This window comes from Pelodiscus sinensis, chromosome 17 (assembly GCF_049634645.1).
Source record: "Pelodiscus sinensis isolate JC-2024 chromosome 17, ASM4963464v1, whole genome shotgun sequence".
Classification (NCBI taxonomy): Eukaryota; Metazoa; Chordata; order Testudines; family Trionychidae; genus Pelodiscus; species Pelodiscus sinensis.
The window spans coordinates 36,496,844-36,510,422 of record NC_134727.1 but is presented as its reverse complement, the minus strand read 5'-3'; the positions used below and the strand labels follow the sequence as shown (position 1 = coordinate 36,510,422).

At 49.0% G+C, this 13,579-nt stretch overlaps 1 long non-coding RNA gene across 1 annotated transcript in view; it reads right to left on the bottom strand.

The window, feature by feature from the left end:
* Positions 1-13,579, bottom strand: part of LOC102447734 (uncharacterized) — a 166,979-nt gene that overhangs the window by 81,605 nt on the left and 71,795 nt on the right. Inside the window, exon 2 of the long non-coding RNA XR_012896402.1 lies at positions 6,514-6,618. This is a non-coding gene — a long non-coding RNA (uncharacterized LOC102447734). The remainder of the gene's footprint in view (positions 1-6,513; positions 6,619-13,579) is intronic.

Sequence of the window (13,579 nt, the reverse complement as noted above, 5' to 3'; positions counted from 1 at the left end):
CATGATCAGTAGGCATCTACTAAGGGTTTGGGGTTTTTTAATCAACCTAATGAAGCCTCGGCCCCATCGTGAAATTACTACACATCCTTGTAAACTCACAGGCTGCTGTTTCAAAGACGCTACTAGGACAGTTTGCATAAGGAAGACTATGTCATACTAAAAGGCACGTAGCAAAATTCTCCTAAAGGAAATAATACCAGCAAGCAGAGAAAATAATGGGGCTGTGTCTAGACTGGCAAGTTTTTCCGCAAAATCATCTGCTTTTGCGGAAAAACTTGCCAGCTGCCTACACTGGCCGCTTGAATTTCCGGAAAAGCACTGACGATCTCATGTAAAATCATCAGCGCTTTTCCGGAAAAACTATGCTGCTCCCGTTTGGGCAAAAGTCTTTTTCCAAAAGACTTTTGTGCAAAAGGGCCAGTGTAGACAGCGCAGTACTGTTTTCCGCAAAAAAGCCCCGATCGCGAAAAAGGCCATCGGGGCTTTTTTGCGGAAAACCGCGTCTAGATTGGCACGGATGCTTTTCCGCAAAAGCACTTTTTGCAGAAAAGCATCCGTGCCAATCTAGACGTGCTTTTCCGAAAATGCTTTTAACGGAAAACTTTTCCGTTAAAAGCATTTTCAGAAATTCATGCCAGTGTAGATGTAGCCTGGGTGTAAAACAACTGTGGATCTTGTCATTAGGGGTGGGGAGTTTACAATTTTTGCTGCATTCTAAATATTTTGTGAACTCTAGGCTTTTCTTTAACAAAACTTATTTCTCTATTTTTACCCCACAGTCCATTTCCGACTTCACAATGTACAGAGATGTCCTTTTGCCCTGATCACACAGCCTTGCAGAATGCTTTCGCTCGCTTGACTAAACGCACCACCGAAGGTGGCAACCCTGCCTTACCACATCCCATTTGCCTTCACTGAAAGTGAATTTCAAAGCCTACCTGGTCCATTTAAGCATGAGCTCTACAGCCGGTTGGCGAATGGGAACAAAAACAGTGTCCTCTTTTGAAAATATTTGTTTCTATTTTTCGCCAGATTTATTTTCGTGAACATTTTCCGGTGAACTGTAACCAGCATGGACGACTGGTATTGCAACCCCACACATTGTACTGAATTGAGAAATGGGCTATGTGTGACTGTTCTACTCCAAGGGAGAGTTACCACAGCTCCTCCAGAACTAACAACCATGTGTGTGGACAGGGGCGGATATACGGCAGGGCGAACGGGGCGGCTGCCCCGGGCCCCGCGCTTCAGAAAGCCCCGCGCATGCGCCATGACGCCCCTGCGCATGCGCCGTGGCAAAGGGGGGCCCCCGCGGAATTATGCTGCCCGGGGCCCCGCAAAACCATCATCTGCCCCTGTGTGTGGATATGTGGGCGGAGGGGAGAGGAAGTAAATAAGGAGAGTGCTTAAAACTGTAAACAATTCTAGAGAAATACTACAGGTTGAACCTCTCTGATCTGTACTCTGGTCCAGAAACATCGAATGCGGCATGATTTTAGTTATCCGGATGTCCACTTATCATGGGCATAGCCAAGTTTCCTTGGGTTCCATAAAGTTTGTTTGAAGCCACCAGTGATGATTCTCTGTGTCCTATGCTGTTATTTTGCTCTAATTTACCCCTATGAGTGCATCTACATTATTTCGGAATAACATCCATTATTGTGAAATACAGGCAGTCCCCGACTTACGCGGATCCGACTTATGTCGGATCCGCACTTATGAATGGGGCTTTTCTCGCCCTGGAGCTCGCGGGCGGCGGGACCGCCCAGAGCGCAGCGGTCCCGCCACCGCGTCCTCTGGGGCGAGAAAAGCTGCTCCGGGTCTCCCTGCTGTGCTGGGGGGGGACAGGAGCAAAGCCGCAGAGGCGGGGGACCCCGCCGCCTCTGCAGCTTTGCTCTGGGTCTCCCTGGTCTGCTGGGGGGGGGGCGCAGTTAGTGTGCCCCCCCCCAGCAGACCAGGCTTTTGTTGTGGACGCCTGGGGTAGAGCAGCTGGGGTGCTGCCCGGTTGGTCCTGGGGGGACCTACCCGGCAGCGCCCCAGCTGTTCTGTCCCAGGCTCCAGATTCAGCCGCTGTTGAAACTGATCAGTGGCTGATTCCAGGAAGCTGGGGACAGAGCAACTCTGCCTCGGGCTTCCTGTAGTCAGCCCCTGGTCAGTTTCAGCAGCAGCGGCTGAATCTGGAGCCAGTTCCGAGTTACGTACAAATTCAATTTAAGAACAAACCTATAGTCCCTATCTTGTACGTAACCCGGGGACTGCCTGTAACTAAGTGAGGATCTACACAGCTAACCCGTTATTTCTAAATAATTTCAAAATATCGGGTGGCTTATTTTGGCATTTGTAAACCTCATTCCCTGAGTAATAACACCTCTTCCAAAATAGCTATTTCGGAATAGCAGTAATGTGGTCACTCCACTGCTGCTATTTTTGAAATAGCTCCTCCCCTAGAGCCATTCAAAATAATTACTCCACAATGCGTCCTGGGGCTCTACATCGAGGTAGCGCGTCCACATTAAGGGAGCCTGCCTCAGACTCATTTTCAGGCTTGTAGTGTAGACACAGGATTTCAAAATAAGCTATTTCAGCGTATTTTTCCAGAATAGCTTATTCTGAAATAAACGTGCAGTGTAGACATAGCCTCAATGTCTTCTCAGAGCTCAGTAAGCAGCAGAAGTGTTGGTAATGCTTTATTGACCTCCATGTTTTGGCAAATTCTCTGATTTGGAACCGGTCAGGTCCTGAGGATGCCAGACTTGAGACATGCCACCTGTAGTTCCTAGTATGGTGTCATATTTTGGTACAAATTGGGTTTGCCAGAGACCAAAAGACAAAGACTGAGTTTAAATAAACTCAGGGTCTTCCTTTTGATTCAGCAAATAGACAAGATCTTTGACCCCAACCCTCGAGAGAAGGGACGAAAAAGGTTAACCTACCAGACTCCCCTCTCCATCTGGAAAATGGGCATTCCTGGGGGTAATTACTGAGCATTTAAAACCTTTTTATTTTTTTTTTTTACATATAAAGTTTCCTCTGTGATGCTTTTCCCTAAGAATAAAGGTACTTTGCTGAGAGAGAGCTGTGTGTCTATTTCAACGTAGACAAATTCAATCTGGAAATAAGGCATATATTTTTACCAGCAAATGCAATTATCTAGAACCATTTACAAGGATTGTGGTGCATTTGCCATTACTGACCATTTTTCAGTTAAGATTGCATGTTTTTTCTAAAAGTTTTGCCTTCTAGGAGTTATTTTGGGGAAGCTATCTGATACATAGGAAGTCAGACTAAATAACCACCATGGTCCCATCGGGCTGTGGACTCTATGAAGTTATGAACCTGAAATTGCTGGCAGGCACTTACCCTGGTCCTCGAAAGCAAAGCAAAGCACAAAGGCAAACTGGCTTGTTGGGTTGAAACAAAAAACAGGACTATGTAGCACTTTAAAGACTAACAAGATGGTTTATTAGGTGATGAGCTTTCGTGGGCCAGACCCATATTAATGTATAACAGGGTCCGTGTGGCTTTAACATCTTAACAACAGGAGCGTTGTGAGCAAGACATGAGAAGTGATTCTTCCTCTCCGCTTTGTGCAGATTGTGTCCAGTTCTGAGCACCACATTTCAGGAAAGATGTGGAGAAACTGGAGGGGGTCCAGAGAAGAGCAACAAAAATGATGAAAGTTCTAGAAAACATGAGGGCTGTGTCTACACTGGCCACTTATTCCGGAAAATCAGCCGCTTTTCCGGAATAACTTGCCAGCTGTCAACTCTGCCCCCTTGAATTTCTGAAAAAGCACTGACGATCTAATGTAAAATTGTCAGTGTTTTTCCCGAAAAACTATGCTGCTCCCGTTTGGGCAAAAGTCCTTTTCCGGAAAACTGTTCCGGAAAAGGGCCAGTGTAGACAGCACAGATTTCTTTTCCGCAAAAAAGCCCCAATCGCAAAAATGACGGTCGGGGCTTTTTTGCGGAAAAGCGCGTCTACATTGGCACGGACGCTTTTCCGGAAAAAGTGCTTTTCCGGAAAAGCATCCTGCCAATGTAGACGCGCTTTTTCCGGAAATACTTATAACGGAAAACTGTTCCATTTTATGCATTTCCAGAAAAGGGTGCCAGTGTAGACATAGCCGAGCTGTGAGGGAAGACTGAAAGAACTGGGGTTGTTTAGTCTGGAAAAGAGAAGCCTGAGAGGGGACATGATAGCAGCTTTCAAGTACCTCAAAGGGTGTTACAAAGAAGAGTGAGAAAAATGTCTGAGGATAGGACAAGAAGTAATGGGGTTAAATTGCAGCAAGGGAGGTATAATTTAGACAGAAAGGAAAAACAGGGTGGTTAAACACTGGAATAAATTGCCTTGGGAGGTTGTAGAATCTCTGTCACTGGAGATATTTAAGAGCCGGTTGGATAGACATCTGTTAGGGATGATGTACATGGTGCTTGGTCCTGCCGCGAGGGCAGGGGACTGGGCGTGATGCCCTATCAAAGTCCCTTCCAGTTCTAGAGTTCTATGATTCTCATCAGGAAGAAGTGACAGGTGCTGGTTGAAGGCCTGGAACCTGACTGGGCACTTCCAGAAAGCACTACACAGGTGCACTTCCCGGGAACTGTGACAGCGTGATTAATCACAGGCCAGTAGTGATCTTTCCATAGCTCTCCCTTGCTCACTCTCTAAGGCTGTGTCCAGACTCAGGGGGTTTTTCGGGAAAAGTAGCCTTTTTCCGAAAAAACTTCCCCTGCGTCCAGACTCAAGCCGCGTTCTTTCGAAATTAAATTGAAAGAACGCGGCTTTTCTTTCGATGGCGGTAAACCTCATTTCACGAGGAAGAACGCCTTCTTTCAAAAGTTCCTCTTTCGAAAGAAGGCGTTCTTCAATGTAAATAGGGCTTCTTCAAAAGAGAGCATCCAGATTCACTGGATGCTTTCTTTCGAAAAAGCAAGCCGCTTTTTCGAAAGTTCAACGTGCAGTCTAGACGCTCTCTTTCGAAAGAGGCTCTTTCGAAAGTATCTTTCGAAAGAGCCTCTTTCGAAAGAGGCTTGCAGTCTAGACATAGCCTAATAAAGGATTGTTTTCAGTGAAGTTAATGTAACTTTAATATTGCTGAATTAAAATCACACAACGACAGAGTACAGGAGGCTTTACGACAGCCTGATTTACGACCGCCTGCACTTACGACCTTTTCCATATGTGCGGAAGGGGCCAAAATCCCCCGACTTACATCCTCAGCCCCACATGTACAATGGTGTACGTTGTACATGCAGGCTCGAGTTACAACGCCCCCAACTTGTGACACTATCCCAGGAACCGATCGTGTTGCAAGTCGGGGGCAGCCTGTATTCTAGTTCCTAAGTCCCAGGAACCACATTCATTCCGATGTACGGTGCTTTTTTTGTGCCGGTACGCACCGGTACGGTGTACCGGCACCTTTTTGGGGGGAGCACTCGCGCCGCGCCGCTTTCCCCTTCCATAGCCCCCAGCCTGACTGACTCCTTGTGTGGGAACAACAAGATGAAAAATTTGATTTTTGCTTATACTCCTGCATATGTTGACACGATATAGGAAGAAGGGTGGGAGAGGCATTTTTCAAATTTACTTTCCTCAAGAAATGAAGACCAGCACCTTTTTTTTTTTTTTTACAAAAAGAGTACTGCAGACGTATGAATACAATAATGCGCTCTGGTCGTGATTTATTTTTCTTGTTGAGTTTACGGATGTAATGGACAAATGTCCTCACTCACATGGGTGCCTCTCTGTGATATTAGTAGGTTGGTCATAAACTTTCCTTTCAAGAAAACTTTCCCACCGTGCTCTTGTCCCTGGTCATTTCTCTGATCCCAGACTTACTTGCATTGTCATCTTGGCTCATGTTAGCTGTCTTGCCTGTGCACAGGGGAGACCAGAGCTGGCTCAAGGTACGGGCCAACCAGGCTACCGCCTGGAGCGCCCCATTGTAGGGGGTGCCACGCGGAGCTGCCAGGCTGGGTGGGGGTGGCACCACGCATGCGCCGGGTGCCTGGGGGTGGGGCCACGCATGTACCACGCGCCTGGGTCAGGGCCACGCATGCGCTGCACACCCGGGGGCGAGGCGCATGAATGGCTCGGGCCGGCCCTGGGGGAGACAACTCCCTTGCCGGGCCACTGAGCAAGTGGGTGGTGACTCCATGCTCCTAGAAGAGGCGGGGCCTCGGGCAGAAGGGGAGGAGCCAGGGCAGCCAATCCTCAGCAAATTGTGTAGCTTATTTCAAGGTAAGGGTGCTGTGTAGATGCACCCTGACTGACCTCTCCCTCGCTGCCTGCCCCCGCCTCTGGCTCCTTCCCAGCCTTTGTAGCCCTTGGCTCTTCAGGCTGCCGATCCTCTGGCTGGCGTCCAACCTTTTCATCATCCCCAATCTGTTCCCCTTGATTGGAGCTGACAGGACTGGGTGCCAGCACCCCGCTACACTCTGCTTATAGAGACGAATACGCCACACGTAGGTTAGTAGAGCTACATCCTTATCGGTGTACACGTGCACTTACAGTTGAGGCTAACACGGCGGGGCCAGTTTGAAGTCTTGTCATGGCATTTTAATCAAATCTCTCCAACTTCTTACAATTCTTGCTCTTTCTCCAACAGAATTAGCCCTAAAAATGTAAAAACCACCAGGGTCTTTTCTTTAGCTAAAACGAGGCCAGCCACCTCCTGCAGACCCCCCCCCCCCCCACACACACACACACAGGGCCCGGGATGGCTCTGTGGTGCCTTGCCTCGGCTTCTTTTTTCTGCTTGGGGCTGCTTGAAAGCTCTCCCCGGCCCAAGCTGCAAGACAAAAGTCCCCAACAGGGTTCTGCTTTATCTGCGCCCAAATAAACTCATAAATAAAAGCTGCTCTGCCCACACTCCAGCTGGGTCCAGCCCCTCCTCCCTCAGGGACTGGCCTTCCCGCTCTCCGAGCAGCTGGGGAAGATGCAAGTCCTGGCCTGCTACCGCCGCCTGCTCCCTTCTCTCTGCTCCAGCCTCTGGCTCCCACTCAAGTGCCTCAGTCTCTCCCTCCCTCCCTGCCGAGCTGAGTTCAGCTCAGTTCAAACAGTCTCTTTGCTCCCTGAATCATCCTCCTGCAGTTGCTTTTCTCCAGCCAGCCGCTGCGCCCCAGGTTTCTGGCATGCCCTCTCTCCCAGCTGGGCAAAGGCTACCTTTCAAGTGCCCTTCCCCCAGGACCAGCTGCAGGAGTCTGTCCCTCCCTCCTTTATAACCCCAGGCCTGGCCTGAGTTATCACCTGACCCCGTTACTTCAGCCATAATTCCCCCTCCCTCCCAGCCTTCTGGAGTGCTGCAGACAGCGGATTTACAGCGTTCAAACTCTGGGAGGGAGGGGGAGCGTAGGGATGGGGAACGCTTGGGGGAGGAGGTGGGGAAGAGGTATGGTGGGGGTTGGGAAGATGCAGGGTGGGGACTTGGGGCAAGGAGTGGGGCGGGGGCCATGACCTGAAGCAGTGGGGGAAGGGGTGTTGAGCGCCCCCCCCCCCCGGCAAAATGAGAAGCTGGCGCCTATGGCCCCAGATCCTGAGCAGTGCAGGGGGAGCATTGCTGAAGGGCTGGCAAGGTGAGGCTGGTCCCCCTGCCCCGCCCCTTTGGCCTAAGGCCCCGCCCCTTCTGAGGGCCCGGAGCCAGGCCCCCATACCAGTAAGGCTTTTAAGTGACTTTCACCCGTCTGGGTGCCTCTCAATCATCTCCCAGCCATTGCAGGGTCCATCAGCCCTAGTGGGAGTTGGTCCATCCTGTTCTCTGCCGGTGGTATACAACAGATGACTCTCCTGCCGGCTGTACCACTGTGGTCTCACGGTAGTGGCTGGGTTTAGTGTGCGTGTGCTGGACGGTGTGGATGTCCTGGGCTAGCCAGGTCAGACTAGACTATTTCCTGGGCTGTTCTGGCCTTAATCCTTTGCAATGGAGACTGGGTTTGATCCTCTGTTGCCATGGAGTTTATCACTTCTCCATAAGGAGCCTTTGAAGCCAAATGGCACCATCCTCTCCTCATTCTCTGGACATACGCCCTCCCTGCAAACCAAAGAGCCACCTCAGACTTCAAACCAGCCGCCACCTGACTCCCCTGGATGCTCCCAGCTACACGTTGGCTCTTCCCATGTAGCGGCACTACCAAGATGAAAGAATTTGCTGCCCCATTTCTCCCCTCCAGAGAGTCATTTGGCTCTGACACTGTGGCAGTCAAGGAATAAGCTTTGGCTCACCCAGACCCATTTCACAACTCAACGCCTTATATTCTTTAGGCGGGAGGAGACTGAGGGATAGCACAATTGTGAAGCGAGCAGAGAGACACTACCAGAGTATTTAACGCTGCTTCAACTGCAGGAACCAGGTGGCATGAACTAAAAGCCCAGGAAAGGTCAAGTCCTGGAGGAACTGAGTCAGAATCTCTTCATGCAGAAAGGAGTTAATATCGGGTACAGCCTCTTACCAGAGGCAGCAATGGGAGAAACTTGTACAGAACGCTTGGGAAAGGCTGGGAGATAGGATAATGGAGGTGGGTATAAAGCCAGTCTAGTGTGTAAGGAAGAGCTTAGAGGGGCTTTGGTAGGGCCTGCAATTTCCTTCCTTTCCTCTCAGTTCGCACGCTCCAGCCTGGTCTCTCTAGCTTTCAATCCTGAACTGAAATGCAACTGGGAAGCGGCAGGTAGAAGAGCTCCTCTTCGGTCTGCCTTAGCCACCAGTTAGCACGTGTACCACCCCCTCCTGGGTTCTGGAGAAGACCGCTAGCATCCTGGTGGTACTAATGAATACTGACTTGATGTCACCAGAGTCTGGCATTTGGTAAAAGGGAGAATCAGCGAGTGATAGATTTTCTTGGAATAGGACCTCTTATACAGGCCATGAGGCTATATCTGTGCAGCCTCAGGCTACTTTTAGCTAACTATTAAAAACTTGGGAGTAAAAACAAAAACAAAACAGACTTTGCTAACCTTTAAATCTTTGTGGGTTTTTTAATTAAAAAAAATCAAGGAAGGATGATGAAAGTTAATGCAAAAACCCATGAAAATATATTACCTTCGATTGCTCTTTGCTCGGATCCATAGTTATTTCAGAAAGAAACGATTAGGCGGCATGATAAATTTCATTTTGTTCTGATAAAAGAACAATGGGTCCATCTTTGACAAGCAACTGCTCAATATACCACTGGGGGTATTTTAATAGTCGACAATAAAAATGAAAGATAATAGAATTACTGAGATGGCCTACGCCATAAGAAGAGGGGAAAGCGTTGTAGCTCTTCCGTGGGTGGTTAAATGTCTCTCTCAGCTGTACAGGACACTTAAACGTCTTTAGAGAAGGAGAACTGGAGGTGGATGGGATGGGTCTGAGCCAAAATGGCAAATCCTATGGGTCAAATGCCAATCTGAGTTAGAAGGATGTAAATTCAGAGTGACACCACTGAAACCCCTGTGAATTTGGACTAAAATCCATCCCTGTGATCCCCCAATTCTGGGAATGCAGCACTCTGTGGCGCTCGTATGGGGCCTGTCCAGGAAGTAACAGTCACTATGACGACCCTCTGTGTCAGGAATCGCATGAAAACAAGGAGCAGCTCGTTACATGGCACCTAGTGCCACCGAGCTCAGTATGCAGGGCCACCCCAAAGGGGGGAGCAGGGCCTGGGGAAACCCCCCTTCCCAGCACCCCAGATGTGGGTCAACCCCCCCCCCCCACCACCACAGGCTCCGCCCCTCCTCCACCCCCATTCACCCCTTCACCAAGCCTTGCTGCTGAGAGGCCATGCGCAGCGAGCCAGGAGACGGCCATAGGGCGAGGCGGAGCAGGCTACTGGGCCACTCCAGCTCCCACCACCCACATGGTGGGGGAGACCCTGCTGCCACCATATCAGCCCCCCATAATCTCCTGGGACAGCTGCCAGGGAACCCCCAAAAGCATGGGGCCTGGGGCAGCCGCCCCGATTCATCCTATGGACAGAATGTCCCTGTCCGTCTGTCCCAGTCCAGACATAGGAAGAGAGAACTGGAGCACATCTGATCCTTATTCCAAACAGAGTCTTTCATCTTGACTTGGATTGAAGGCTGAACCCCGGGATCAAATCTGTGAGCCATTTGTCTTTGACTGGCACCAGTTCAAGCCAAGGGGGCGGGGGCAGCAGCCACGCTGCTTTTCAGAGGCCTCCGTTCCCTCTGTCAACACGTCTCAGTGATCCCAGCCGAGCCCCATCTCCCTCCAAACCAGAGCCACAAGCTGCGTTGATTTCCCCGTGCCGTGCAGAAGCAGTTCAGGAGCTCACGGGAGCTTCGCCTTGCCGCGCGCTGTCCGCAGAATACAAAAGCCCCGGAAAGCAGCCAGGATTATGCGCCAGATAAATCAGAGGAGAAATGTGTTCTCTTTCCTCTGCACTGAGTTCCCATACATCACCGTGACTCAGGACAGCTCCCCCGGCGGGGACAAATACCGACTCCAAATGCACTTTCCATCCAATTCCTCCATGAGGATAGATGAGTTGCCGTGTTGAGCTATTGCTTGTCAATGGCACTGCTTGGATGTATTAAAGCCCCTTTTCCTGGCTCATAAAAATTAGGTTTGGGACCCAGTAGTTAATCCAATTTCTCTGGTCCAATTTGGGCTTCGTGCCACTGAGGAGAGAAAATCCCCTACAGGCTCATCACCTTCCGTTCTTTCCCCCACTTTTCCTTTTGGGTTGATTTGCCTCTTCTGACCCGAACAGATGTGATAAATCATGGAAATTTAATTTAGAAATCAGATCCTTGGCTGCGAGAACAGACAAGGTGAGCCCTGTGCTTGTACCCCGACCCCTGCTAATCTTGTAAAAGTCCTGCATTCGGACTTGGCTGGGACTTTTGCAGCCTTGGGGATGCCAATTTCACTTCTGTGAAGTGTTTGGGTCTTTTCTTGGACACTTACAGAAGGCATGCTGGCCACCAGCCAGACCTCTCTCATTGCTGTGCAAGGACAAATGCCGTTCAGCAGTCTCTGGATTGCAAACTTGCCTTTATCTCTGTAGAATGGGGATGGGCTATCACTTTGTGCCAGTTTCAAGGTCTTCCTTCCCATTATAACGTTCTCTCAGCTACACCACTCTTCCTCAGACACTAAATGAGTGCTCATTAGTGACGCTCAGCTCCAGGGCACAACCTTCATGTGCAAGCTTATCTCTGGGTGCTTCTGCTTCCTTCTCTGGCTAATGGCATCCAGCCACCATTGTAAAGCACTTTGAAATCTGTGCGGGAAGTGAATTAAGCCCGATCATTCCAACCAACCTCACTAGAATGGTGCATCTTTCTTCTGATGCGGTACCTCTGTTACTGGAGGTTTGCAACCACGGTGGCCCGTTATGTGTGGTCGTCGGCTAATCAGTTTGAAAGTGAACACAGGTTGAACCTCTCTAGCCTAGCACCCTAGAGACCTGACCAGTGTCAAAGCAGAGAATTGCTGGACCACGGGAGGTCAATATTATTTAGCAGCATTACCAACACTTCCACTGCTTGCTGGACTCTTAAAAGACATTTAGGGGTAGATTTAAGCTAAATTACAGCACAGCGCACTCAGAGCCAGGACTGGTGGCTGTAAACAAACTTTATTGGACCACAGAAAACTTGGCCACACCTATGATAAGTGGACATGCAGGTAACTAAAAACATGCCGGACCATGGATGTTGCCGGACCAGAGTGCCAGTCTAGAGAACTTTTGATCACATACGATAGCACGTCTATCAAGGGCTTATTTTCCGCAAGATCCCATCTAGACTGGCGCTTTTCTCTGGCAAAACCCCGAGCTGGAAAAAAGCGGCAGCCATGTAAATGCAAATGCCGCAGGGGATATTTAAATCCCCTGCGGAATTTGCAATTCCGAAGTGTCTCATTAGCATCCCTTTTCCGGAAAGGGGTGCCAATGTAGACACAGCCCCTAGGTTTGGGCAACTTCTTATCATATCTCTCATTGCATTTTTGCACTCCACATAAGTTCCAGAGTTTGGTCAGGAACAAAAAGAAATATAGATTTCCTAAATCAAAGTACATTCATTCATTCATTACATTAAAGAAACAAGTTTATTCTCTCAACATTAATCCCTCTACCACTGAAATCTGAACGCTGGAAATCTCATGAAAAAACTTCCTTCTCTTGAGATTGCTAGACCAAGGTGATTCAGAAATACTCAAATGAGTTTGGACAATTCTCAGAGCAATTGAGAGGTAGCTTACTAATAGCCCAAGGTTCTTCAGTTTTGCAGCATGAAATGAGTCTCAAAGGTGCACTATCAAGCTTGTATGAACCACAGAGTACAGCTGGACTATATTAATGGCTCCTCTCTAGCTTTACCCTTAAATATGATATCAGTTTTTAAGTACCTAAATGGGTGTTACAAGTACGAGTGAGAAAAAATATTCTCCTTGACCTCTGATGATAGGAAAAGACTCAATGGGTTTAAATTGCACCAAGGGAGGTTCAGGTTGGACATTAGGAAAAACTTCCTACCTGTCAGGGTGGTTAAACACTGGAATAAGTTGCCTAGGGAGGTTGTGGAATCTCCATCTCTGGAGATATTTAAGAGCAGGTTGGATAGACACCTGTCAAGGATGATCTAGATGGTGCTTGGTCCTGCTGTGAGGGCAGGGGACTGGACTTGATGACCTATCTTGGTCCCTTCCAGCTCCAGTGTTCTATGATTCTATGATCCTGTCCTTACATATCGGCTGTGTCTAGACTGGCCAGTTTTTCTGGAAAATCAGCCGCTTTTCCAGAAAAACTTGCCAGCTGTCTACACTGGCCGCTTGAATTTTGGCAAAAGCACTGACGATCTCAGGTAAGATTGTCAGCGTTCTTGCGGAAATACTGTGCTGCTCCCGTTTGGGCAAAAGTCCTTTTGCGCAAAACTTTTGCACAAAAGGGCCAGTGTAGACAGCTCAGATTTGTTTTCCGCAAAAAAGCCCCGATCGCGAAAATGGCGATCGGGGCTTTTTTGCGGAAAAACGCGTCTAGATTGGCCATGGACGCTTTTCTGCAAAAAGTGCTTTTGTGGAAAAGCGTCCGTGCCAATCTAGACGCTCTGTTCCGAAAATGCTTTTAACGGAAAACTTTTCCGTTAAAAGCATTTCTGGAAAATCATGCCAGTCTAGACGTAGCCATCCAGATCATGAGAAAATAAACATACTACATAGTAAGGCCTTTGTCTTCTGAGAGCATTTAGAGGGCACCTAGGTCACATTTCCCAGCTTTTCCCTGCAACCAAGAGAGGTTTTTAAATGACAACCGATTCTTATCATGTAATCACAGGACTCCAAAACCCCTAACTACCATAGAGCTCATGATAAAACTGCAGGAGCTGGCAAATGCTGCCTTTGTGTCCACCTTACAGCAAGGACTGCTTCAGAATGGGAAACTACTGTATCTACCCCTCCAGCAAGAGATCTAGTTAGCCACAGAGACGACAACACACTGCTTGCTCTAGAGAAACAACCAAGTAGCCAGATGCTGCCCTGGCTCACTGGGAAGCTCAGAGAGGCATCTCACGTTCTCTGTGGAGTTCCCACTGGGACTGGCTGGTTCTGTACCACCTCCAGCATGACCCA